At 51.3% G+C, this 25609-nt stretch overlaps 1 protein-coding gene across 3 annotated transcripts in view; it reads left to right on the top strand.

Annotated features, from left to right (window-relative positions):
• The window catches only part of MEGF11 (multiple EGF like domains 11), a gene marked incomplete at both ends in the record, with an annotated part of 235809 nt that overhangs the window by 20865 nt on the left and 189335 nt on the right, over window positions 1–25609 (top strand). The gene's annotated exons all lie outside the window — the stretch shown is intronic.

Genomic DNA, 25609 nt, shown 5'->3' with positions numbered 1-25609 from the left:
TAGAGGCCTGTTGTGGGGCTGGGGGTTAACCCTGTAGGTAGGTGCTGGATTATGGGTAGATGGAGGGGGCTGGGAGAGGGGCAGTGGTGGCAACCGCCGACCAATCAGAGCAGAGGCTTTTCAGTATTTTAATACTCAGTACCCTTCTCCCCTGAACCAGAGCACCTGGGTCTTATTTGACCCTGGAGTTGTAATATGTCTGGATCCTTGAGGAAGGGGCGTCTCAGCTTAAGCATCTGGCTGGCGGGGGAGGCACTGCTTTCAACCCATGAGAGGGGTGTCTCTGTGGCATCTAGGGCCTGACAATGTAAAAGTCAAGAGCACGGACCCTGGCACTGGACTGCTGCCTCCCGCCTTTGTGACTGTGGGCAAATTACTTAGCTTCTCTGTGCCTCTGTTTACTCCATGGTAAAGTGGTGTAGCAAGAGTACCTTCCTCATGGGGTTGTTGTGAAGATGAAATAAGTGAATCTATGCAAACCAAGCACATGGCGAGTGCTGTGGAAGTGCTTGCTTTTATTACATGTGCACATGTATGTTCATGAGTGTTAGGTTTCACTGTGTGTGAAGAACTCCCCTCTTATGTGATGTGTGCACATGCATGTTCTCAGTGTATACACTTGCTGTGTGTGTGTTGTGTGTCTGCCCATGGGCAGGGCCCCCGTACCCCATGTGTTGAGTGCACATCTGCCTGCTGTGTTTTGAGAGCTTGTGCGCACGTCTCCCTTGGCTCTCCTGAGACTCACCTTGCCCATCATCCTTTCCCACTTTGCTTTCTCCTTCTCCTCTGCAAGCAGCCAGTGGTGCTGAATTGTCACCTAGGGAGCCAGACTCGCATCTTTCCTCCGGATGGAGTGGGAAGGGGGAGCCAGGCGACACTATTGATCTCATTCCCCGGGATGGAGACAGACCTGGGACCAAGGGCAAAAGCCAGGGAGGCCTCCTCCCACCCCTGGTCGGACAAAGAACTGGACCTCTGGCCACCTTTACCCTGCGCTGAGCTGGACCGAAGGGAAGGAAAGAGGAAATCCCAAATCTGGAAGCTGGGGGTCAGGGGACAACTTGAATGTGGCCCCTATCCCTTTGGTATGGCCAGGTGGAGGGACCAAGGCCTTGGCCTCTGTTTATCCACAGTGTTCCATCCACCAAACTGCAGAGGCCTGATAGTAAATCAGCAGCGAGTGTGATTTAGAGTACTCTGTTTGCTCAGCTCAGCTCAGCTTTTGGCAAGGTAAATGCATAAGCTGCAGAAAATCTCTTTGAAACAAAGGTCTCAAATGCCCTTCAGTCCTCCCATAAAGGATTCTCCAAATTATACGGACTAGATTAGTATCTCTGTTACATAAAACCATTTCAGTGCCTGCCGTGGTCTTGGAGAATAAAGTCACTGGACAGACCTTTTGTTGTTCTGCCCCACCAGCGAGTGGTAACTGAAGATCTCCCTTTCAAAGTGTGTCAGGTGGAAAGAGCGGCTCATTTACTAAGTGGAGGGGCCTTTGTTAGGGAGACTGATGCTCTGTTCTGCTTGTCCGTTTTAATCTTGTTTTTGCACAATGGATTTACATAAAGCACTACCAGCTGATTTGATTCTAGGGAGGCATGTCAGGCAGGGCCGGGCCTTGCAGAAGGAGGCCACGCGGGGTCTCCTTTGCCTCTCTCTCCCTCCTCGCCTTGCTTTTCCCTTTCCTATTCTGGGCTCTTACCTCGATCCCAAGGAGCAGGCCCAAGCCCTGGGGCAAACTCTGTGGCTTCGTGGCAGTGGCTGCCTTTGTCTTTTTCTAATCAGAGCACACCCTCCTCCTTTTTAATTGCCTCTCTGCATGGAAACCCCAGAGGCAAGATCCAGGTTTGGGGCTACATTCTCTGCCAGTTGCCGGGTTTGAATCTAGCTGAGGTCTTCAGCCCTAAAGTCGAATGCCATCTAGTGCCTGATGGGATGGTTTGGGTTGGAGGGCCTCCACGGTCGGGGGCACTAAGCATTGTTGTCGGAGGGTCCTCCCCAGCGCTGGCTTCTGGCTCTGAGCAGTGGGTCACTGATCCCTGTTGGGAGGAGTTGGGCTTTGCCTTGAGCAGGGGGCCACCTCCTTGGGGCTTGAGGCCACTGTGGTGCTGGCAGATGTGAGCCCTGACCCAGCTTTCAGAGATGGAGTTCTCCATCACCCACATGGCTGTCACCTGGCTGTGCAACCGGAAGGAGGCGCCCACCTCTCTGGGCTTCAGCTCCCTTATCTGTAATGTCAGAGACCTATCAGCTCTGAACTTCTATGAAACAGGAGTTTCAATTATGGTGACTGAGGGGCAAAGGTTTTTCTCATTTTGAAGTAAATGGACAAAGTTAAGGCCAAGGGAGTATGGAAAATGGAAACATGCACTTGTAGTTCTTAGTGAAGTGAATTGGAGGAAGAACCAAATAGAGGCAACGTGATTGGCAAAGAATCATGGAACAGTCAGAGCCCTTTGGAAGTGCTGTTTGCTTTGTTTCAAAGTGGTGGACATCCATATCCCTGGGATTATCTTGACAAGTTCCATGTGGGCGAGAGGTTCATAAGCTTTGCAGGGACAGGACCAAGGGGCTGGTGCAGGCCCTCACAGTTTCTCCTAAAGACTTAACTGCTTGGCAAAGTGGGGAGAGGGGACTGCAGGCAAGGTGGAGAAACTTCTTTGGCCCCGTTTGGGGCACGTCCTAGATAACGACCTCCTTTGGGGGACATTCACCTTCACAAAGAGGGAGTAAGGGAGGGACTCACACTTCTGGTGTCAGGCCTTTGTATATGTTACCTCATTTTGTCCTCAAGATGACTTTCCAGGAATGATTGCTCTGTTTACACGTGTAAAACTGAGACTCAGAGGAGTTAAACGCTTTGCCCAAGGGCACCGCTGGGAAACGGTGGAGCCGGGTTTCCAGTGCACTGATGTGGAGGAAGCCAGGGCTGGGAAGTCCTTAGGAACCTTATGTGTAAAAGGATGCCCCCCTCCCCTGGCCAGGGTCTCCCTGTCATTGGTGCCCAGGCTCTGCTTAGGTCAGGAGCCTGCTTTGCAGCCCAACTTTGTACTTTGACCTGTGAGTGACTCAGACACGTCCTCCCTCTCTCGGAGTTTTTCTTTCTTTGTCTACAAAATAGGAGCATCCACCCTGTCCTATAAGATAATATGATGGGGCTTTGTAATCACCAGCCCCAGCTGACTGCAACTTGCCCATCAGGCAGTAGAGATAACAATCTTCTCCTCCTCCCCATCTTATCACAGCTAACACTCATCTAGCACAGAGCTTCCCTGCTAGGTTAAAGGCAAAGGAGTCACAATTTTCAGATCTGAGGAGCCGAGGGTTGGGAGGTGCACAGGCTCCCTTCCCTGGCTTCCTAAAGAAAATGTCTGAAACTGTCAGAAAGAATAGCAAATACATATTACTGAGCGCTTGGTATGTGTCACAGTGGGGTGGAGTCATGGAGTGTGCAGGAGATGAGCTTTGTAAGTGACGAGGCGCCAGTCATGGCTCTCCTTGCTCCAGGGCGCGGCATGGACTACAGTATTTCCACCTGGAGAGCGAAGAAAGAAGTCTACATTCGCGTGGTACATATATACTGATACAATAGAATACTACCCAGCCATAGAAAAGAATGAAATAATGCCATTGGCAGCAACATGGATGCAACTAGAGATTACCATACTAAGTGAAGTAAGTCAGAAAAAGAAAGACAAATACTACGTGATATCACTTATATGTAGAATCCAAAATATGACACAAATGAACTTATCTATGAAACAGACTCACAGACATAAAGAACAGACTTGTGGTTGCCAAGGGGGAGGGGCGTGGGGGAGGGATGGAGTGGGAGTTTGGGATTAGCAGGTGCAAACTAGTATATAAAGGATGGATAAACAACAATGTCCTACTGTATAGCACAGGGAACTATATTCAATATCCTGTGATAAACCATAATGGAAAAGAATGTATATTTATGTATAACTGACTCACTTTGCTGTACAGCAGAAATGAATACAGCATTGTAAATCAACTATACTTCAATGAAAAAAGAAAAAAGAAAGTCTACATCTGCATCATCAAGGCCCTGGGTTTATCCTGCAGGTGTCCCAGAGAGGAGTCTGACACTCTTAATCTTCCATTGAGGAGGTTCGAGCATTCCTAAATCACAAGCTAGTCTTAAAAGGTCTTTGCTAATAACTTTACAACTCAAATGGTGGAAGGTGTAAGATTTGTCTGTCTCTATCTGTTTTGAAATGAGCCTCCATCATAGGCACACAATAGGAGCTCTGAAGGTCATTTCCAGCCTGGAATTCCAGGGTGTGTCTGGGTCAGGTGAGGACTCACCCTGCTCCCAAGCAGACAAAAGGTGAGCTGACTTCTGGGCGGCCTGTCTCTGAGTCTGTGGTGGGAGACGTTCCCCTTGAGTAGAAGGCAAAGCCGGCATGCCCTGCCCCCATATTTACCTTGATGGAGCTTTAAAACGCCGCTCTGACGTGTACAAACCAGGCGTGCAACAGTGTGGACGCCTCAGCTGGAGGTCTTAATTGCTTGCTAAGAAGGAGAGACGATTCTAAGATCTGGGAAGCTGCCTGGGGAAAGTGGTTCATTTCCCAGAGCAGGGTACAGAGCAAGGGGAGCCATATGGCCCAGCGGTGGAACAGCTGTCTCTTGAGAAGGAACAATTCGGGAGCTTCCACCATCTGGGTGAATTACGAGACTTGCAATTTTCATGCATATGTTAAGGCAACACAGCAGTCAAGGGACAGATGATGGAGAGAGGTGGAATGGCCTGTGCTCTGTGCCATAACACGGCCATCCATCCCCAGAAACCCTGACTCAGCGGCCACCTCTTTGCCGGGCTGCCCTGGCCAGGGCTTGCCTCTGAGGTCTCGTGGGCTGATGCCCCGCCAGCTCCCCTGGTATCCCTACCGCCTGCACCTTCCACATTCTCCAGAAAATATACGTCATTCCTTTAACTGTGGCTGCTGCTTGCCTCTTTGGCAGGGCTAGGAAAATCTAGTTGGAGAGTGCTTAGTGGTTTGGGGCTGTTATATTTTCTCTGCTCTATGATCCGTGTTAAGTTAAAAGGGCCAGAGCTGCTTTTCCTTCCCACAGAAGATAACTCAACCTGGACAGGCTCCCTCTGGGAGGATTAAAGGTGATGAGGGACTTCTGGTTGGCTGGAACTGTTAATATCCTTCCCCCAAAGTGGCCTTCTCCCTCCCCCAGCTCCCCAGCTGGTTGGAATGATGAATATATTACAGTGTGTTCTCATTCCAGACGATAGCTCTTTTCCTTTGCAAGTGCTGCATATCCAGGGGGGCAGAAGGACAGTGGAGGTCTTAATTGCCTGCTAAGAACGAGAGATGATTCTAAGATCTGGGAAGCTGCCTGGGGAAAGTGTTTCATTTCCCAGAGCAGGGTGCAGAGCAAGGGGAGCCATATGATCCAGTGGTGGAACCCGCAGGGCCTGCGCTGTGCCAGCACCGTGATGGGTGCTCATCCTCTGATCTTCTGGCAGTGCTTTGCAGCCGGTTGTGTGATTTCCAGATCACAGATGTGGAAGCAGAAGCACGGAGAGGTCACGTAACCGGCCAGAGCTGCTTCAGCCAAGAACCAGAACAGAGAATTCAAACTTAGGTCTAACTCCAAAGCCAGGGCTCTTTCCTAGAGACTGTGCCAGACCTGGACAGAGGTGGATCTACGAACGTGGTATTAGCTGAGGGAGTGCTTCTTAGGGAAAAGGCATCGTGCAAGTTGCTATGTCTCAGGGCCTCTCGGCACCCCTCCCACTGATGAGCCAGGAATTTTCATGTTAGAGAGATTCTTCTGGGTGATTTCCTGGTCTCCAGAAGATTCCTGCTAAAATGTAGCTCTGTTACCTGAGGAGGTAACATGTTAATCTCCAAGATCGCCAGGATGGAGAGAGGTTGGTATAGGCGAGTGGGGAGGGGAGACCTGGGCAGAGCATACTGGTACCCTCTCTCCTTTAAAACTTGATCTGAAGCCAGCCCTTTCCCCCTATCCTCATGTTAGGAAGATACCCCAATTTGAGTCTCCACAATCAAGGCATTCCAACCCATGTAAACGGGTTGGCTTTAGGTTAATCAATTGCCCAAATCTATGGCCAGGGCGTCCCGGCAGGGAGGGAGCATGGCCTGTGGTCCCCTCCACATCGCTTACTCCCTAGCTTGTGGGGATGGGGCACAGCCTTTAGGCTCCTGTCTCCCCAGTCAAAGGAATACGCTCTCCCCAGAAGCCCAGGACAGGCTCTGGGTGCCCTGCTGTTTAACCTGCTGTCTCTGTGTCACATTATGTCTTTGTGTTCTTCCCCCATGGCCTCCTTGCGGAAGTTGCCCTGAAGGCCCACAAGGCAGGGTTTGGGTCTGAATATCTCCGTGTCTCTGTGGGGCTAATAGGCAGTTTGTAGGGTTTGACGATTTCAATGTCTGCCAAGAGGGGACTGTGGGGAAGTCAAAATATCCCCTCCCCCAAAAGGCTGGGGGCCTGGCTCATTAAGCTCCAGCAGCAGAAGGGATGATCTTGGCCTTTAGTGGGTACTTTCTTGGGTTCCCTGACCCTGGAGACAGCAAGGCCTGGCCCTGGGAGTTGGCGAGTGGATACAAGCCCATTGGGCCTTTTGTGCTGGTGCTGGTATGACGATGGCCTCTGATCAGTAAAGCTGAGGCTGGAAATGAGAATTTCTTCTTGCTTGGCTTCCCCCCTCTGCCACCCCTACTTCCTTCTCCTTCATGAATTTCTCTTTTCCTTGGTGGAGCCCATTTTAGAGTTCTCCTCTTGTTTTGCCCACTGAGAGGGGAGGATCAGAGGTGACAGCTGCATCAAATGACCTTCAGAGGTGGCGGGGAGCTGGCACCGGTCCCGCAGTGGCTGCCTCCCTCTTCTCCTCTGTCTCTGGTCCAGCTGGGCCTCCTTCCAGCTGCACCCTTGTTCTCCCCACTCAAGGGCTCCTGCGTGCTGGTGGAGGTGGAGGCACCCGGGAGATGGCTGTCAGCGAGGTAGCCACCCCAGCACTGTGGCTAGACTTTCCCAGATGATGGAGGGAGGAGAAGATGCACCAAGGGGACAGCAGGGAATCCACACTGAGGGGTGGCGGTTCAGTTTTCTGAGCCCAGCACAGTCATATCTGGAGAGCAAGGGCCAAAAGTGAGATGGAGTAGCTGAAGCTCAGAGATGAGCTGTGAGATCCTCTGGTCCAGAACCCCAGGCCTCATGTCCATGGGGCTGGAGGCTTCGAATTAGGCGATCAGGATGTGGATACTGCTCCTTCTCTACACGCAGGCCAGGGAATCACAAACTCTTCAGGTTAGGTGGGACCCTGCGGACCACGGACCCTGGACACAGCTCTCTTCATACTAGTCTCTGCCTGGGCCTCTGGCCCATCATTCACACATTCTTCATATGCAAATGGAAGCCCAGGAAGCTGTGTAATGTGGAGGCCTTGCTGCTGTCACAGCCAGAGATGGTTGGTTGTTCAAGCTCAATTTGATTACATCGGTTGACAGGGAACTCACTCTCTTAAGGAAGCCCAAGTGGATTTGGACTACTCTTAGTGGGAGAAGGGTATTTATTTTGGTCCTGGAGCAAATTTCTGTCTTCCATATAACAGCTTGTTAGATGTTTAGGAAACGTCTCACCTCTCCCTGCACCCCCCATTTTCTTTTTCAGGCAAAATATCATTTGTTGATTTAGCAATGGATTTTCAGGCACCTCTTATGTGCCAGACTCTAGGCCAGGTGATCAAGAGACAGGAATTAATAAGATGGACATGACCATTCAGGGAGCTCACTGCCCAGCAAGGCATCATTTCCAGATTTCTCCACCCTCCTCTTGCATGTAGGAAGGGCTGCAGGTCTGGCTTGATCAGGACAGAGGTGACAGCCCTGCTTTGCTCTCCATACTTCCGTTAACCTCATGTGAAGATAGGGAAATCACTTAGCTTCCCTGGGCACCATCCTGAGGATAGCAACATTTGCCTACCTATCTCACAAGATTAATGTGTGGGATCTGACATAAATTGGATTTTTACTCTGTTATATACAACTGCAAGGTGTTATTTATATCCAGTCCCACAGAGGCATGGGGGAAGGCAGGAAAAGAAAAATATTTATTTTGGTAGTGTCCTTATGACAGTAATTACTGCACCTTTTCAGAAAGAGGGTCATCTGTTTAACAAACATTTATTTCATGCCTACTCAAATGACTGAACAATGTACTCATTTACTTCTTATTCAGTCAGCATGTACTGAATGCTTATTGTACTCAGTGCTGGGGCCAGGGGTGGATGTTCAGGTATGAACAAAAGAGATGGGGTGTCTACCGCATGAAGTTAATAGCCTAAGGAGAGACAGGCTTTCAGTAACTGTCCCCCAAGCAAATCGAGAACAATATCTTCAGTGGGTGCCATGAAGGAAAAGAACATGGGGTGATGAGAGCCAATATTAGGGAAACCTTCTTCAGATGGGAGGATAGAGAAATCAGGGAAAAGGGTATGAAGCTGAGAGCTGAAGGATGAATCATGAAGCCTGGGGATGAGGAGGGAGCTCCTGGCAGGGGGAACTGCAGGGGTGAAAACCCTGAGGAGGGACTGAGCTTTATGTGTCTAAGAAACTAGAAGATGGTGGAGGGCAGGGGGCTGGGGAGGAGGTGGCAGGGGATGGGAAGAGGTGGTCAGGGCCACATCCCATAGGGCTCCCATGGGAACAGAACCCCTGGGCTTGGTATCACCACTGGGCCAGAGCCAATGCAGGCAAGAGTCTGGAACAGAGCTCGGGGGGTGTGGAGGCATCATTGTTGCTGCAGACAGGAATGCTCTGCCCTGAGACTGCCAGGCCATCTGGACTGGGGAGTGGCAGTTGCTGCCCTGTGAACTCTCACGGGTCTCACCTCTTCCCTTTGTGGGAACAGGTGCCCAGCGCAAGCAGGCTTTGCAGGATTGAGTTCTGGCTGTGACTCTGCTATTAACTTGTTTGTGACCTTGGCCAGGTCACCTGCCTCCTCTGAGCTGCTCGGGGTTCTCATCTATTTACACCTGGTAAATAACCCTGGCTATGAACTACACACGGGGAGGGGGACAGAAAAGCTACAGAGATCCTTGGAAAGAAGGGTTTTGCAAACTGTAAATTGCTGGGTAGATGTAAGGTTGCTCTGGTAACCGAGACCTGCCCTCAGTTTGTCTTCCATCCGCTTCCCTTCTCCTCCTTTTGCCAAGGTCAGGGGCTGCCTTTACCTATAGTACCTGCCAGCTGCTTTTTCATACAGGCATGCGGGGAGACAAGGCAGCCAGCTGTGAAGTGAGTTGCCCTAGTAACTAATGCCTAGCTGGGAAGTTGGAATTTGAACACAGGAACCCCAGCTCTGGGGGCCACGGTCTAACCACTAGGCTGTCCTACCATACTTTGTATTTCCTGCAAAGCACTTGTTATTCTGTGTACCTTGTGACAAGGAAATCATTACCATCCTCATTTTCCAGATGAGAAAATTGGGACTCTAAGAAGCATTCACCCAAGGTCACAGAGCCCAGTCCTCTGACTCTGAGTCGTGTGTTCTTGCCTTCCGGGTAGCCTTGGTCTGGGCCTAGAGGAAGTGGAGCGGGGGCCTGGGGGCTGTGTTTGCACGTGGGTGTGTTGGGAGCCATGGAAGCATGTGGGCCGCAGCCCTGAGTGCTACCTTCTGAGGGCTTCTCAGACTCCATGGCAACCCACTCTGGCCTGATCTTTTTTCTTGTTTTGGTAAAATGTTTTGTTGAGTACCTGCCGTTCATGTCCCCTGTAGATGCTCTGGGATAGGGGATGGAAGAAGCAACATTAGGGGCTTAAAGAGCTGAATTACATGTCACTTTTCCTGTACTTCTCTGCCCCCAGGGGGAAAATAAGCATCCTGCCTTTTGGGGTTTTCTGGTTTTTGGAAGCGTGTGTCCTTAGGTGCAGGGGAACCAGCAGTGCTGTGGGCTCACTCCCCGCAATGTGAGGCTCAGGCTCCCAGCCCCCATCCCAGCACAGCGCCCTCAGCCACCAGCAAGCGTCCACCTGGCTGCTGTGCAGTGCGGGCTCTGGGCCGTATCTGTGCACTGGAAGGACCATCAGACAGGTCTCTGCTCTCCAGCAGCTGAGAGCCCAGCCTGTGAGATGAGCCCCCCACATTCGAGGCCATCATTAATCATGCCAGCTGCTCAAGGAGGCAGGCTGAGGGAATGCTACAGGTAACCAGGGAGGCTGTACCAAGTGCCAGGGGCGTGGAGCTGGGACACCCGGGCTCTTGGCCAGCTCAGGCGTGGGTGACCTTGGGCAAGTGCCTTCATGTCTTTGAGCCTCACTGTTCCTGTCTATAAAGTGGGTATAATAAGAGCCCTGTCTTGCCTACTTTTTGGGGGAGTTGGGAAAGCAAATGAATGACAAACATACATGAGCTCTAGAAGTTATAAAGTGCTAGATGAATAGTAACATTATATGCTCTGAAAATTCAGAGACAGAAATGTTTTATCTTTCTTTAATCCCTCCCTCCTTTTCTTCCTTCCTTCCTTCCTTCCTTCCTCCTGTCCATCCTTTTCCTCCATCCTTTCTGCAAATACGTACCAAATTACTTCCCATTGTAAATACTGTGCTAGGTAATAGGGCAGGACTGCGGAGAGGAGAGCAGGGTACAGATAAAGAAGATCTGGACCATCTTTTAAGGAGTTGGAGACAGTTCGGAGCCAGGAGTCACCAGAACTGTGATGGGAAGTAGAGTGTGCCCCCTCCTGGCCAGTTGGGGTTCCTGGCAGGATGCCCCAAGCGCAGAGGCATGGGCTGAACCTTGAAGAAAACGTGGGAAGGTGGATGGGCAGCAAGAGGGGAAGGATGCTCCGACATTTTCCAAGGGAGTTGGCTCCGCTGTGGGGTGCAGAGAGGTAGAGGTGCAGGGACCCAAAGCGGATGCTCACGTGGGAGCATGCTCTCGGCCGGAATACGATGTCCTCTTAAGAGCCAATGCTGAACAATCTGGGGGTCCCAGCACCTTCCTTCCCTGTGGTCTCCCCTGTGAGGGCTCTGACCGGAAATGACAGAGCCAGCCCAGTACCTGCTGCAGCCTCTGCCTCCCTTTCCTCCTCCCTCCTTTTGCCCCAACCCGTCCCCTCAAAGGGCCGGAGGGACTGGGTCTGGATGACCAGACCATCACTAAAATGGAAGGAATGGGGAGCTTTGTCACTTCTGGTCCTGGGGAGATGCTTAGAGAAGTGATGTGAATTAATTAATGAGTGAAGAAAGAAAGGGAGGAAAGGAAATGAGGGCATACATGAGAGGTGTGGGAGAGGAGGAAGAAACACAAAAAAGGAAGGATGATGGGAGAAAGAAGGGGAGGGAGGAAGGAAAGCATCTTACAAGATTAGGTTGATGAAAGCTGGAGCGAGGGAGAACCAGGGTCTTATTTGGAAAAATCCGTATTCCTCTCAACGTGATACAGGAGTAAACGCCATCTCAGGGAATCTGCGAGATGATGTTTTATTAGGTCTCCTTGTACTGAGACCAACAGCTGCTGGGAAGTTGGAACAGCACATCCTTGCTCTGCCAGGTGCTGCAGAGCCCCTGGGTTGCCTGCTGTTGTCCCGGGCTGGGCCAGGCAGGGGTGACAGAGACCAGGCTATTGCCAGGGAGGTGACTTCTCAGGCCCTAACTCAGCAGCAGAACTGACCTTCAGGCAGTGGCCAAGGTTTAGCCCTGATGAGAATAAACCTTCCTCAAAGCTTTTCAGTCCCAAGTCCCATGCCCTCGGGGCCCTGCTGTGGTGACAGTTTCTCTCACTCAGGACTAATAAGTTGACACTAATGTGTTTCCTCTCCCAGAGGAGTCTCCTGTATGTTAACAGAGGCCTTTTGGAGACTGTGCCTTATTTTTACAGCTTTAATGGTATTTATTTTCTGCATGGATAATACATTCACCTGGTTGAATATTTGATAGTTACAAAAGGGGATGCAATAGGAAGCCTTTCTCCTAGTTCCCCCTTCCTGGAGGAAGCCGGTATTAGTATTTGTGCATCTTTCCAGAGATCATTTTTGCACATATAAGGAAATATGTATATGCATTCTTTCCCTATGCTTTTAAATTTTTACACCAATGGTAGCATATTCTAAACCCATCTCTGCCTTTACTTTTTTCACTTCAGCTCTAGCTCTGTGTATGTTATCAGTACACACGAAGGGCTTCCTGGTTCCCTTTTATGGCTGTGTAGTATTCCATGGTGTAGCCCTACCATGACTGATTTACGCTTTCCCTTATGGATGGACATTTAGGTTATTCCAAGGTTTTGCTGTTGTAGACAGTGCTGTTGGAGACAAAGGATCATGGGCATTTGTCATTTTCTCAAGTGCAAGTATATTGAGGTGGTGCTTTTTCCCAAAGGTACAGGAATGGGCCCGTGGATGAGATATTTAGGAGAGAACAGAGTCCCTGCTCATTTTCATCTCAGCTGCTTCTGTTCATGGCTTAAGGCTGCTCCAGGGTGGGTAAGAGGGGGTGAGGGGCAGGGCCATCCTGCAAAGCAAGGCAGGGAGGGTCAGGGTGGGATGCCTGCTTCCCCTACCCCAAGTCACCAGGGCCAGGATGATGGCATATCTGAAACAGTGAGAGGCAGGTGACCCTGCTCCAACCACTAGAATGAGAAGAGAGAGCTGATCAGGACTGTTTCCAAAACCTCTGTCTGCTCAGGTGAGGTGCTTCATGTCACCCGGCTGGGGGGCCCCCTCCTTTGGAAAGCCTTCCCTGCTCACCCAGCCCATGTGCCAGCATCGCTCTCTTACCGGCCCCCCTGCAGGCTTAGGTCGGCTGGAGAGGCTATACAGGGGAGTCGGGAGGAGTGCCAGCCCCGGGGCCTGCAGAGCCCTGGGCTTGAATCCTGGCTTTGCCACTTAGAAGCTGTGGGACAAGCGATGGTGGTTTTTAACATGAAAAGGTTCTTTAAGAACGAAAGCATTAAATGTTCAAATAGAGTTATTTGAGATGTAAGGAAATACTATGGGCTTGACCCTGGGTCCGGGTATGGTTGGGGTCCATCAGGGAGTTGGAAATCAACTTCTCTAAACTCTCTTCGGGGAAGAGCTGCCAATTGCTGGCTCACAGAAGATCAAGCTGTAAAGGCTCCAAGAGTCTGTCTTGTCCACCCCACCTCCTGCGTTGTTCAGATGGAGGGTGTGAGTGGTCCACGTGGCAAATTAAACACAGAGCAGAGTCAGAGGCCTCTAGATTCTTGGGCCGGGGATGTTAAAGGGTCTTTTCAAAGAGAAGAAGTTAAGTTCCTGAGAAATCAGGAAATTCCTAAACACAACTGGGCCAGAAACAAATACAGCCCAGGCTACAGAGGAATGTGATTTGATGAGGACTAATTCATAAAAGCACCAACTCCCATTTGTGGGCTTCAAGGGAGTTTAGGGGTCCCTGGCTGGGCAGAGTTGCTAGCAGGGACGGCAGGAGCTAGAAGGGAGGAGCAGCTGACAGTGACCTTCACAGCTGCCTTTTCCTTCCACTTTGCGTTATTTTTATTAAAGCCCTAAACCAGCGGTGCTAAGTAGCTCCTGATTTAGCTCCTCAGTAGGAATGAGATTTAAAACCAGGAGGACCACGGTTTGCTCGCCCCTGGTGCGTGTGGTAGTGACGGCGCTCATAAACCTTGGTGTGGGCTTCATTACGCTGGCTGCTGGCAGCAGCCTGGCCACAGTATCCAGGACAAAAGGCTAACTTTGAAGGCAGGAAGGATGCTTCTCCATGCATAGGACGGTCAGTCCCAGCCACACCCTCCTCAGAAGCTATGGGGTCCTGTCATTCTGTTTCTGATCTACTTCAGTCTCGGTAGAGAAAAGCTACCTGAAGTCTTATCATGTGGAATCGGAATGAAACGTGGGCTGGGGAGCAGGAAAGGGCAGACTCAGTTCCAACACAGGCAAGTTCAGTGGAGGCAGATTTCAGCTCAGTGAAGCAGAAAGCTTTCTAGTAGTTAGAGTGGTTCCTAAACGGAAGGGGCTTCATTGATTGATTCATTCATACATTCAACAGATGTTTAGTAAGTTTCTGCTCCATGCCAGCACTGTGCTGGACCCTGAGGTTTCAGCAGGGGACTGGGGAGAGAGAGAGAGAGAGGGAGAGAGACAGCATCTTCCTTTCAGAGGCTCCTAGTCCAGAGTTGAAGACAGTCAAATAAGCAGAACAGTGACATATGACCTGTACTTTGACGAGGAAGGGCAGATGCTAGGGGAGTGCATATCAGGAGCACCTAATCCTCTGAAAGTGCCCAGGGACAGTTTCCTGAAGTTGGCAACATTTAAGGTGAATGAATTAACCAGCAATGAATTGTCTCTGGAAGGGAGGGCAGCACGTGCAAAGGCCCAGAGGTTGGAGAGAGCCTTTCTCACTTGAGGATGTGGATGCAATTGAGTGAGGTTGGAGCAGAGTGACTGCACCCGCTGCTACTAGAAGCCTCTCAGTAGGGGTTTGGCACAGGATGTAGGAGAGGGCCTCCAAGCACTGGATGAGGTGGTGGAGGTGGGGACTCTAATTACTTGGCCCCTTCTGCTCTGAGATGCCGTGGTTCCGAGTGCCTGCTGACGTCCCTAAGTTCCAAATGTTCGAGTGTCGTGTGTGGGTTGCCTCTTCCAAAGCCAATCATGGTGGTAAGAGTTGGGATTTATGGGGCCCTACCTTACAGGCATTATTTTATTTAGCCCCTCACAACAGCCCTTTATTTAGGTGATCCTATTGGACCAGTTTTACAGTGGGGGAACTGGAGGCTTTATGTTGTTAGGTCATTGTAATTGTCTCAAGGTCACACAGCTAGCTAAGTGGAAGAACCAGGACTTGAACCCAGGTCTGTCCAACCTGAAGCCCATGTGCTTAACCATGTCCCTCTGCCTGGGACCTCTCTGATGTCCATCTGCTCATCTCCCCAGCGCCCCTCCTGTGGGACTCTGTCACATGTGGCCAGGAGAAGTGGCCAGCTCCTTCAGGGAGGGCAAGTCACAAGGCAGAACCAGGGAACCAGTTTTTAAATCAGAGCATTAAAAACATGCTTGACAAGCCTCATGTTTTGCTTTCCTTGTAGGTGGTGAGGATCAATTTTCCCAAAGAAAAAAAATCAATCAGTTGGAATGTTTCTTTCTTGGGAAAGCCTGGCATCTGTCAAACGGTTGGGGAGGGGGGAAACCCCTTGGTTTTCCATCTTGGGTTGTGTGCTGGGGGTTGCTGACTCAGGCCGTATGTTCCAACATCATTAACAAGTTGAAAAGCTGTTGCTCCCTGCAGGAATGCAGGATTGGTAATTTGAACAGCTCAACCGGGAAAATCCTTTACAAAGTGAGGAAGGCCGAGGGTATCAGGAGTGTCCACAGCAGATCTGGGGCCTGCAGGATTGATCAAGGGAACTGGCTGCAATGCTGGTGCTTTTATCAGGCCCAGTGGTTGCACATGTTGCTTTACGGAGAGTCACCGGAATTTTTCTAAAGGGCATTTCATTGTCCCACTGTGGGGAGATCTGGGACTTGGCGTTGCCCTGGTCTCAGCTAAACTACATACTCAACCCCAACCAGACTGGCATGGCCCACATTAGAGATGGGCAGAGCTCTGGATGAAGGGAGAGGGGAGAGATTCTTTACAGATTCAGATACTTAATCATTCAACATATATTGATGCCATGTACCATGCTAAGTTCTGGGACATAGGATGAACTAGAGAGGCCCACCCTGAACTGGCTGTGATTTCAGCACCAGAAACATTTTTGTGCCCTTGCTCACCCACTCGCTCACTCACATACTGTCTCCCTTTCCCACTATCACTTTGTGAAGATAGGGACTGTAGCTACTTGCTTATGGTATTCCTAGCACTTAGCACAGTGTCTGGTATGTAGTAGGTGCTTAATAAATGCTTTCGGATTCAGTGACTACTCAGAGGCAGGAGAGTGGAATAGATGACCTCGAAAGAAGTAATAGCTAGGTTCCCATGTGACAGGCACTGTTCTAAGCAGTTGACGTGTATTGATGATTTAACTTTGCAACCAACTTACACAGTAGAGGACCATTGTCCCCATTTTAAAGATGAGAAAACTGAGGCCCAGAGAAGTAAAGTAACTTGCCTGGGGTCACACAACTAGGAAGTAGCAGGACCAAAACTTAATCCAGACAGCCTGGCTCCCGAGTCCGTTCTCTGATCTCCTCACAATCCTGGCCCATGGGAATCAGAGCATGACCCTTGTCCCTCTGTGCACAACTCTCTGAGGGTGTGTCCCAGGCTCCTAAGGGCCAGAGAAGCTTTTTGGGGGAAAGGGGTCAAGAGCAGGCAGGAGGAGCCTTCACTGCCTGGGAGTCCCAAGGGCAGGGCCTGGGCAGTTCTGCATTTTGGACTCCTTTGCATAAGCCCTGCCCAGGGAGCCCAGCACACAGCAGGTGAACTGTATATGTGTGGGTGGGTATTTGCCTGGATAAGCAGAGGGTGCAGGGCTGCAGGTACCATCCCCAAGTTCACATTTTCCCCCAGAAGCACAACCACTGGTCTTCCTTGAGAGAAAGGGCCTGGCAGCCTGGGGCCTCCTTTTGTTCCATACTCCTCTTCTCTGAGAAACGGAAGAGGAAAGGGGTGTGGACGGTGCTCCCCTGGATAAATTAGAATTCACCAGTGAGCTGAACCTGGACTGTGTCTCCTCCCTCTGTGCCCTCAGTCTCTGCACCTCCAGTATTCCCAGTGCTACGGCGCTCCCCTCCCTGCCTCGGTGAATGAGCAGTCCTTAGGTCGAAGTCAGGCTGTTCTATCATCCTTTGAGCCATAAATGAGCCTCAGGATGCTCTGGGGCCTTGCATCTCAGCTGCCCTGGCCAGTCCTTGGAAGAGGAATCTTAATAGCATAAAAGACAAAAACAAACAACCAGCAACAGTTATAACTAACCTCTGGTTCTAGGCACTTTGCATGAATTAGCTCTAAGTCCACAGCCATTTTATAGATGAGGAAACTGAGGACAAAACAGGCAGCTCAAGGACACGCAGCTAATAAATGGCAGAACAGGGACCCGGGCTTTTAGATGATGCTAGAATGCCAAAGAATAGAACTCAGCCAGGGCACCACTGAATTAAGATAAGTGGCTATGGGCCAGTTTGGCAGGTTGGCTGGGGGTGACAAACCCCTTGTTACCCATCCCAGAGCTCTGTGTGAGCCTCCCCAGGACCTTTCATTGGGAAGAAGGGGGACCCGCAGGCCCCAGACCAGGAGGGCATTTGGCCCTTCATGTCCTTCCATCCTATCAGCCCTGCAGGTGAAATGCTTCTTTTTTTAAAAAAATTGACAATTCATGTCTCAGAGCCAGACGTGACCACAGCAATTAAAAGCCAACTCTAGATGTGCCCACCAGCTGTTTTGTCTCTTCCCAGCTGTGGAAGGGATGCAGGGCTGGTAATGATAAAGGAATGAATGATACATATCTTATGAATGGTTTTAGAACTTCCCTTGATGACTCCCTGACACAGACACACATACTCCCACCCACCCCCATCCCCACATGCTATGTGATCTTGGCCATGGCAAAATCACTCACGCTAAGTGTGTCACTTTGGAATTGGCACCTGGGCCCTTTTGGATGTAGGTCATTTTATTTCCAAGCAGAATCAAACGACAGCCTCATCTGAGGCTCCAGCCAAGGATGCTAATGGAGGGCTGATCAGTGTGCCTTGGAGCACTGGGGAAACTGGGTTTGTGAAAAGCCCCAGAAGCCATGTGCTGTAGAATTCTGGGAGGCTACCACCTCCTTTCCCAAGCCTTCTTTTGTCCTACCTGGGTATCAGCCTAGCTGGCCAGGGAGCATGGAAGTTGTCTTTATTTATCTTGACCTTTTCATGTAAGTAATTTTTATAGTTCCATTAACTAGTAAGATCATTTGCAAGCCACCAGGCAAAATATATCACCACAAACACCTCAGGGACTTTGTGGCTCATCTTGAGTGGAATGCTAATAGGATTGAGGATTGATTCAGAGTGCTCACCACGAGCGAGCGACAGCAGACTGGATGCCTTGGTCAGAGACTGGACACTGTTGGCTCAGCAGTTCGTTTGCAGAGGAGACCCCACGTCTGACCTAGACCCTTTGGCTCAATGCCAAGATCCCCATACCGGGTCCTGGACTGCTTTATACCACCCCAGCCCAGGACTGATGCTCTGGCCTTGAATCTGTACCTCAGAACACATTTGTTCCCATGCCGAGCTCTGTGCCAGCATTTGTGGAATGGAATCTTCTCAAATTTGGCTTGAATCAGTGAGCCAAAAAGTCAAGCCCTAGACTCCCAGAGCTGGAAGGAACATCTGAACCACGTCATTCAACCCCTTCATTTTGCAGACAGACAAACTGAGACCCAGAGGGAGGGAGGGGACTTGGTAAGTTGGTGACAGATCTGGCTCTGGTACTTACTTATCTCAATCTGTGGTCCAGGTGGTGGTGGAGCATGTGGTTAAGAGCAGGCCTTTTAGCATCACACAGATGTGGGTTCAAACCTTATCTTGGCCTCTGGGTCCGCTAGGGTCCTGGTGAGAAACAGATGGCATGTGAACTGAGGAGGGTTTAATAAAACAATTATTTATAAAGGCTTGAGAAGGGTTAATGGAAACTGCAAGAGATGGTGCAACATTTAGGGCTAGCAGCCGTGGAGAGCCGCTTCATCCCTGAGCTGGAAGAAGCCCCCCAGGACCGTGAGCTGTAGGGGACAGGACCACCACCACCACCAACCCATGGCCCAGCCTTGCCTCCTGCCCAGCCTCCCAGCTCCTGCTATTTCCCGTGTGCTGAACTCATCCAGAAGCCAGAGAGCAAGGAGGCCCATTAATGCAGTCCATGGAGGTCCACTCTTAGGGCACAGAGAGGGTGGGGAGTGATCTGAAGGGACAAATGCAGGCTATCCAGCCCATACATTCTCAAGGGGTAAAATGATTCTCAGTCTGTTTATATATAAAGCACAGATATACATACAATACATACACAGATATGCAGCGTATCTGTGGTATTAGAATATCATGGGAGGGGATGATTAAGAAAAAATTGTCCTCGATGGCTCCTGGGAAGTGGGGTGTGATCATGAAAGCAGAGTAACATGCATCTAGCATGGTCTCTTGATAGCAAGGGGAATTTGTACAAGTTGCTTAGCCCTTTCTGTGGTTTAGGTTCCCAACTGTAAATGGAGCAGTGATAATACCTGCCTCAAGGATCAAATGGAACAATAGGTAGTCAGTGCCCAGCAAAGAGGAAGGACTTATATTTGGCCTCTTTCACTCACCACAGCTACTAGTGTCCATCCGTGCAAGACCATCATTGTAACACAAGGGGTCGTTAAGTTCACTTGACCCCTCAGGAGGAAACAGAGGACTGAAATAAAGGGCCAAGTGGGCATTTGTGGCCACTGACGGTTATGCTTTCCAGCCTTCTTGCTCCTTCAGGTGGACCCAGAGGACGATTTGAGAAAGGAGGCAGGGCATCATTGGGTGTTTGCTAAGCACATTTTGGACTTTGTTTTACCATCTGGTTATATCAGGGAGTGAGTGAATGATAGAAGTATAGAAGGGCGGAAGGGACCTTAAAAGTCCCACAGTCCAGGGACTTCCCTGGTGGTCCCGTGGTTAAGAATCCGCCTTCCAATGCAGGGGACGTGGGTTCGATCCCTGGTTGGGGAACTAAGATCCCACATGCCGTGGGGCAACTAAGCCCGCGCACTGTAGAGCGCGCAAGCTGCAACAGAGATCCCGCGTGCCGCAACTAAGACCTGATGCAACCAAAAAAAAAAAAAGTCCCACAGTCCAATTTTCCACCAAATCAGGAACCCTCTAGACCACGAGGGCCCCCTCCCCCGATAAGGAATCAGATAGTAAATAGTTTAGGTTTTGCTGACCATCAGTCTCTGTGGCGAGGACTCTACTCTGCCCTGGCGGTGCAAAAGCAGCCTTGGACAGTATGTAAATGAGTGGGCACAGCTGTGCGCCAACAAAACTTCATTTATAGAAACAGGCAACAGCGAGATTTGGCCCGAGAGTCGTAGTTTGCCTGCTAACCCCTGCCTTCCAGCATCTGTAGATCCTCTAGGCTCTGCTGGAGTGTTCCCGGAGAGGGTTGTTCCCTACCTTTAGGAAGAGCCCCCTGAACTGCTGAACCATTCAGGTGGTAGAAAGTCTTGCCTTGAGTTAGGCTGAAATCTGCCCCATTGTCACGTGTGCTTCTGAATCCCTATTCTGTCTGGGACAGAGTGGCTCCCGCTTCTCTTTGGCAGCCTTTCAGCTGGCTTTGACCTGCCTCCTACCCAATACTTCCTTCTCCAGGCTAAACTTCCCCCCACACCAAGTCCCAGCCTTCACGTGACCCTCACAGGGCATGTGTCCACACCCTCTGCATCCTGATCCTTCTCCCCCCGCTTGTCAGTGTGCCTTGCAGAGCACAGGTACTCAGAACGGCCACCAATAGCCACATATGGAGTATCTGTAAGGCTCATGGGGAGATACAGGGATGTTTAAGACTCTGGATTTACCCTCAAGGAGCTCACAGTCTATTGGGAGACCAGATAAACCCATACTAAGTGGGGAAGTGGCAGGGCCAGTCAGGAGGAACCTCGTGTGGGTAGGGAAGTTCTGGTGGGAAAATATTTCACCTTCCATAAATGTTCAGACTGGGGTGGCTGCAGCCCTCCGAGCTTCTTGGTGGAGCTGGTGATAGAGTCTGTGCCTGGTCTTGCTGACCCAGGTGACCCGGGGCTGGTGAGCGCAGGAGAAGCATTTCCAGCTGCTGTGATATGGTGGAGACAGAGCGTCAAGGGGGTGGCAGCAGTAGAAGGAACCTTCAAGGATGATGTGCTCTAATGCTCTTATTTTATAGATGAGAGAGTTGGGGAAGCCACCTGCCCAGACTCATGTGTCAGGGAGCTCAGAGCCTGAACTCACACTGGGTCTCCTGGCTCTTAATCCAGTGCCTTTTCCAAAGAAATGGAGGACAGAAACCAGGGGTCCCTGTGAGGTCAAGAGTAGAGGTTTACTAGGCCATAGGAAGGGGATGGGACTTGGGGGCCAGGAAGTGGGCCTAGAGCACTGGCAGCTGTCCAGGCCTTTCCTGGAAGAGGTGGGCGGATGCCAGCTCCCCGTGATTCTTAGCTGAGGGGGACTTTAAGCCTCATCTGGTCTCATCTGAGTTCCAGGTGAAGTTGCAGGGCCTGGAGAGGAAAGTGAGTTGCTTGATATCATTGAGATGGATGCTGATAGATGCAAACCCAGATCTCCTCACACCCACGGCTGGGCTCATTCTACATGCCCACCACCATCCCTCGAGACGGCCCATCACCCTGGTCCCACAGGCCCAGAAGTAACCTGAGCCAAGGGGCAGGGTTTAGAGATTTGGCGACTTCCCTGTGACTGAGCTCTGAAGCCAAAGGCCACCACGCCCTCCCCACACGTGCTTTGGTGCTCTCCTCCTTGGGACCCGCAAACACTGAGCACCTACTGTGTACCAGGCAGCAGAAGGGCTTTAAAAGGCCAAATAGGAGTGACCTCTGTCTCCCGGGGGCTGGAGATCGGCAAAAGAGAGACAAGTGCTGACATAGGTAACTCCCTCAAGGTATGCTGCGATGGCCTATGACAGGGGTTGAGGTAGCACGTGTGAAAGCCCCGAGGCCTGGCACATAGTGGGTGCTCAGAACCTGGTAGCGCACAGGAAGTGGTGATAACTGGTAACTGCCGTCAGCTGCCTTAGATATCTGTCCAGACCCCATGGCGTGTGTGCATGTGTGTGTGTGTGTGAGAAAGAGAAGTAATGATAGCAGCTCCTGCTTATGGAGCATTTACTGTGGGCCAAGCACTCAACATGTATTACTTCATTAAATCTTTGCAGCAGCCCATGACGTAGGTTCTATTATTGTGCCCACTTTACAGATGAAGAAATTGAGGCACAGAGGTTAAATCATTTGCTTATTGTCCTATAATTGTAACTGCAAATGGCAGATAGGGAGTTTAAATATAGGTCATCACCTTCTCTACCATGCTGGCCATTCCACCAAGGGTGGAGATGGGACTGCTCTCCAGCATACCATCCCCAACTAAGTCCCTACAGCCCTGCCCATGTGTCTACGACTTCAGTGGAGGGCAGAAGTGAGAGAGACGGCCTGTGTGTGGAGGAAAAGGAGGCTCAGGCATCGCCAGGACCCTGCCTCAGGTCTGAGGACACCCTACCAATAACAATAGCAAGACTCACTCAGTACTGACTGTACCCCAGGCTCCGCTCTAAGTACTTTGTCAACTCATTGAATCCTCACACACAGCCCGAGGCCCATCCTGTCGCCGCCATCCCCCATTGAACAGATGGGGACTGACACAGAGAGGGCGGTAACTTGCCTGAAGTCTGGAGCTGCTAAGTGGCATCGCTGGATCCAGCCCCGGGTCCCCGAGTGCCGTCTGTGCTCTTAACCACTGTGCCGTGCTGCTTCTCGCTAAATGTGCCTCTAGCGCCTTGGACGTTAGAAGCAGGACTGAGGCAGGACGGTGGCTGGGGGAAGCTGATGGGCGGAGGTTCAGATTTCTCAGTGGGGCAGGAAAGGGCCTGGCCCTCAGGCAGAGTCAGCCTCGGATTCCCTGCGCACGACCGCACATGGGTGTGCAGCAGAGGGAAGAAGGGTTCGACAAAATACCCCCGTGTCAAGGAGCCCAAGAAGGGGGAGGCCGGGGAGGCCGCCGTAACTCGGCCCCTCCTAGGGGGTCGGCTGGCACGAGGGACTGGGGTCAGAAAGAACTTAGGGGACCTCACGCTATAGGAGTGGCTGCTGTGCATACCCCAGCCCTCTGTGGAGGGGCTGCCCACTGTGGGCTCCAGCAGAGCCTGGGGTAGGAGTCGGCCGCCCCTGCCCCATGGAGCATCATGGGTCCCACCTCCATTCCTCCTCAGGAGACTTGGCTCTCAGCACCCCTGTGCTGTCCCCTCCCCACCAGGTACACAAACACACAGTGGCCCAGTTGCCAGATATGGTCATCTGAGCCTCAGACATTTGCCCTCGATATTTCATGCTTCAGACAACACTGTCTAAACAACACCTATGAAATATGAATGGACTGAGGTTTTGACAAGCAAATAGCCCAGAGTACCAGGGTGATAAGGAGGGAAGGGGTACAACGAGGTCTGGAGGGACCATGGGGACAGCAACCACGTCCCTGAGTCAGGCCCAGGGACTCTGCATGTAGGGTCACCGGGAGTCTGGGTGCTGGATATAGGGTTGAGCTGGGGGAGGTGCTCAACAGACCGTCCTAGGGGTCCCTGGGGCTGTGGGGAGAGGCCAAGGGAAGAGGGAGGGTGGAGCTTGCTCAGAACCCCTGAATGCACCTCCCTTGCAGGTAGGGAGAGGGTGCAGGACATAGGCCAGGAGTTAGGTCTCTAGGGGCAGAGGACCAGAGTACCGGGTGGTCTTCGTCTTTTCTCCCTTGATCTTCTCCAAGCCCCTGCCCAGCCCCAGCCTGCAGGGCACCCACGCCTGCAGAGGACATGTTGACACAGTTCCTCTGGTTTGAGTCTTCTGGGCAGGGGAGGATGTCCAGCCTGGGCGAGGCAGGAAGGCCCCGTGTCTTGGGCTCCTCTCAACTCCCTCAGCCTTCGGAGGCCTCTGTCTCCAGGATCTTCCTCCTGCAGCTCCCTCCTCTCTGGCCAGAGGCCACAGGCTGTTCACAGGATCCCAAACACGCAGGCCTCAGTTCCTCCATGTATAAAATGAAGCAGTTGGACGTGATTTTCTGTTAGGTGCCTTCCAGACCTGACACGCGGCAGCTTCACAGTCCACCGCCTGCCCTTGCCGCCCCCCAGCAGAGTCCACAGGGATCAAGGTGCTGCTCTCTGCAGTCAGAAAGCAGCTGGAGGTGTCTGGGCTCCCCTGACAAGCTGATGGAAGGGTCTGCTGGAAGGCGGACCGGCCCAGCTGTGGAGCATACTGGGACCTCAGCCTAAGGGAAGGGGGAGCAGCTGAGGCCAGGGCTGGGCTGGGGAGCCGGGGGAAGGATACCTAGTGTCCAGTGTACACTGGGGACATTGACCCATTTGAGCTTGTTTAGAAAGTCTGATGGGAGCAGGGGAAGCCAGGCAGCAGGGATGACCAGGTGGGCGTCTTGCTAGCAACTGGGTGAGCAGCTCATTGTGTCTCTAAGTGGAGGTGGTCACTGAGGTCAGGGTCCAGCCTGGTTCCCCAGTAAGAAGTGGGTTAGCTAGTAGGTCCCAGCTGCTCCCCAAAGCTCCAAGCGAGGGACTGTCAAAGTCTTGAGCACAAACCAGAACTCTGCCCAAAAGCCACTTGTACAAATGAGAATGACTCAAGGGCCAGGGCTCCCCCCAGACACACCACATCCCAGGCTTGCAGAGGATGGGCTGTCTGCAGACCACTAACCAGTGGGGCATCTGAAAGGGCTCTTCGGGGCCTGCCTCGCCAGGAGGCCTAGACAAAGCTAAGGCAACAGCTTCAGGGTCAGTGTCTGTGTTTGGGAGGGGCCCAAGGTCCCCACACCCACCATAAAATGAACTCTGTTGTCTACCCTGACAGCGCCCTCTCGCTGGGCATTCGGCCAAGCGGTGGACATGGAAGCAGGGTGGGTGTTAGGAAGTCAGTGGCAGCTCCTCCAAGCTCACCACTGGGGCCCACCTGTCCCCCCAGTGCAGGCCAGTTCCAGGCAGAGAGAAGGTCCCTAGTTGCTTGTCAGAAAAAAAGCACTTCATCTAGATCCCTTCTGAGCAATTGACAGGGTTGATGGTAACTGCTGATTTCCCAAGCTTACAAAATTGGCAGGGGTGGCAAAGGGGGTTTCTGTAATCCCTCACTGATGGATTAGATGGTGGGACAGATCTCTCAGGAGCAATGGATGACCTTGAGAAAATGTGGATGTCAAATGAAGAGAGAAATAATCTCCCTTCCTCAAACTGCTGCCAGTAAGCCTTCTCAGCACTGGGGTAGTTGATGGAAACTTCGCTGCTGTTGCCTCCCAACTCAGGAGGCTGTAGCATTTGACTGTGTGATAAGAAATTGCCAGGCGCTTTCTAATTACAATTATCATCGTCGTGGCTGTCTCTCTTAATTACTTTCTTATAATTAGCTGTTGCTTTTTCCTCAGCATTTGTGTACTTTGCAGATTTGCTGACATTTGAGAGCCCCAAAATAGGGACATTTGGGAAGGAGGGCAAGAAGGTGAGGAAAACAAGAGAGGAATGGATTCTTTTCAGGCAACCTGATAAATTTGGGGGCCTTTTCAGAAAGAAATTGGGGAAGCCAAAAGATAGGTCATTTTCTGAGCTGATGGGGAAAGAGAGCAGGAGTGAGCATGTAGGGACTGGGCTTTGTGGAACGTCTCCAAGTGTTCCACCTTGGAGGAAGTATTCTTGAAAAGCCACCAAGGCTGCCATTTCGTGGGCTTGGGTTTCATTTTAGGAAACAAGCCTGGGATGAAGCACACCCTTGTTGAATCCTTTGCAGAGTTAATTAAATAACTCGGGTCAGGAGCAGCTTGATTTTCCCGAAAACCAGTGATGCGTTCTGAGCATCCCTGGGCCCCAGGGAGTCTTTACAAAAGTGGATTGTGCTCCTTGACCAGATGGTTGGTTTTCACTCTCTGTTCCTG

The sequence above is a fragment of the Hyperoodon ampullatus genome (genome assembly GCF_949752795.1).
Source record: "Hyperoodon ampullatus genome assembly, chromosome: 3".
Classification (NCBI taxonomy): Eukaryota; Metazoa; Chordata; class Mammalia; order Artiodactyla; family Ziphiidae; genus Hyperoodon; species Hyperoodon ampullatus.
The sequence above is the reverse complement of the archived record's forward strand: the minus strand, read 5'-3'. Positions and strand labels throughout refer to the sequence as shown.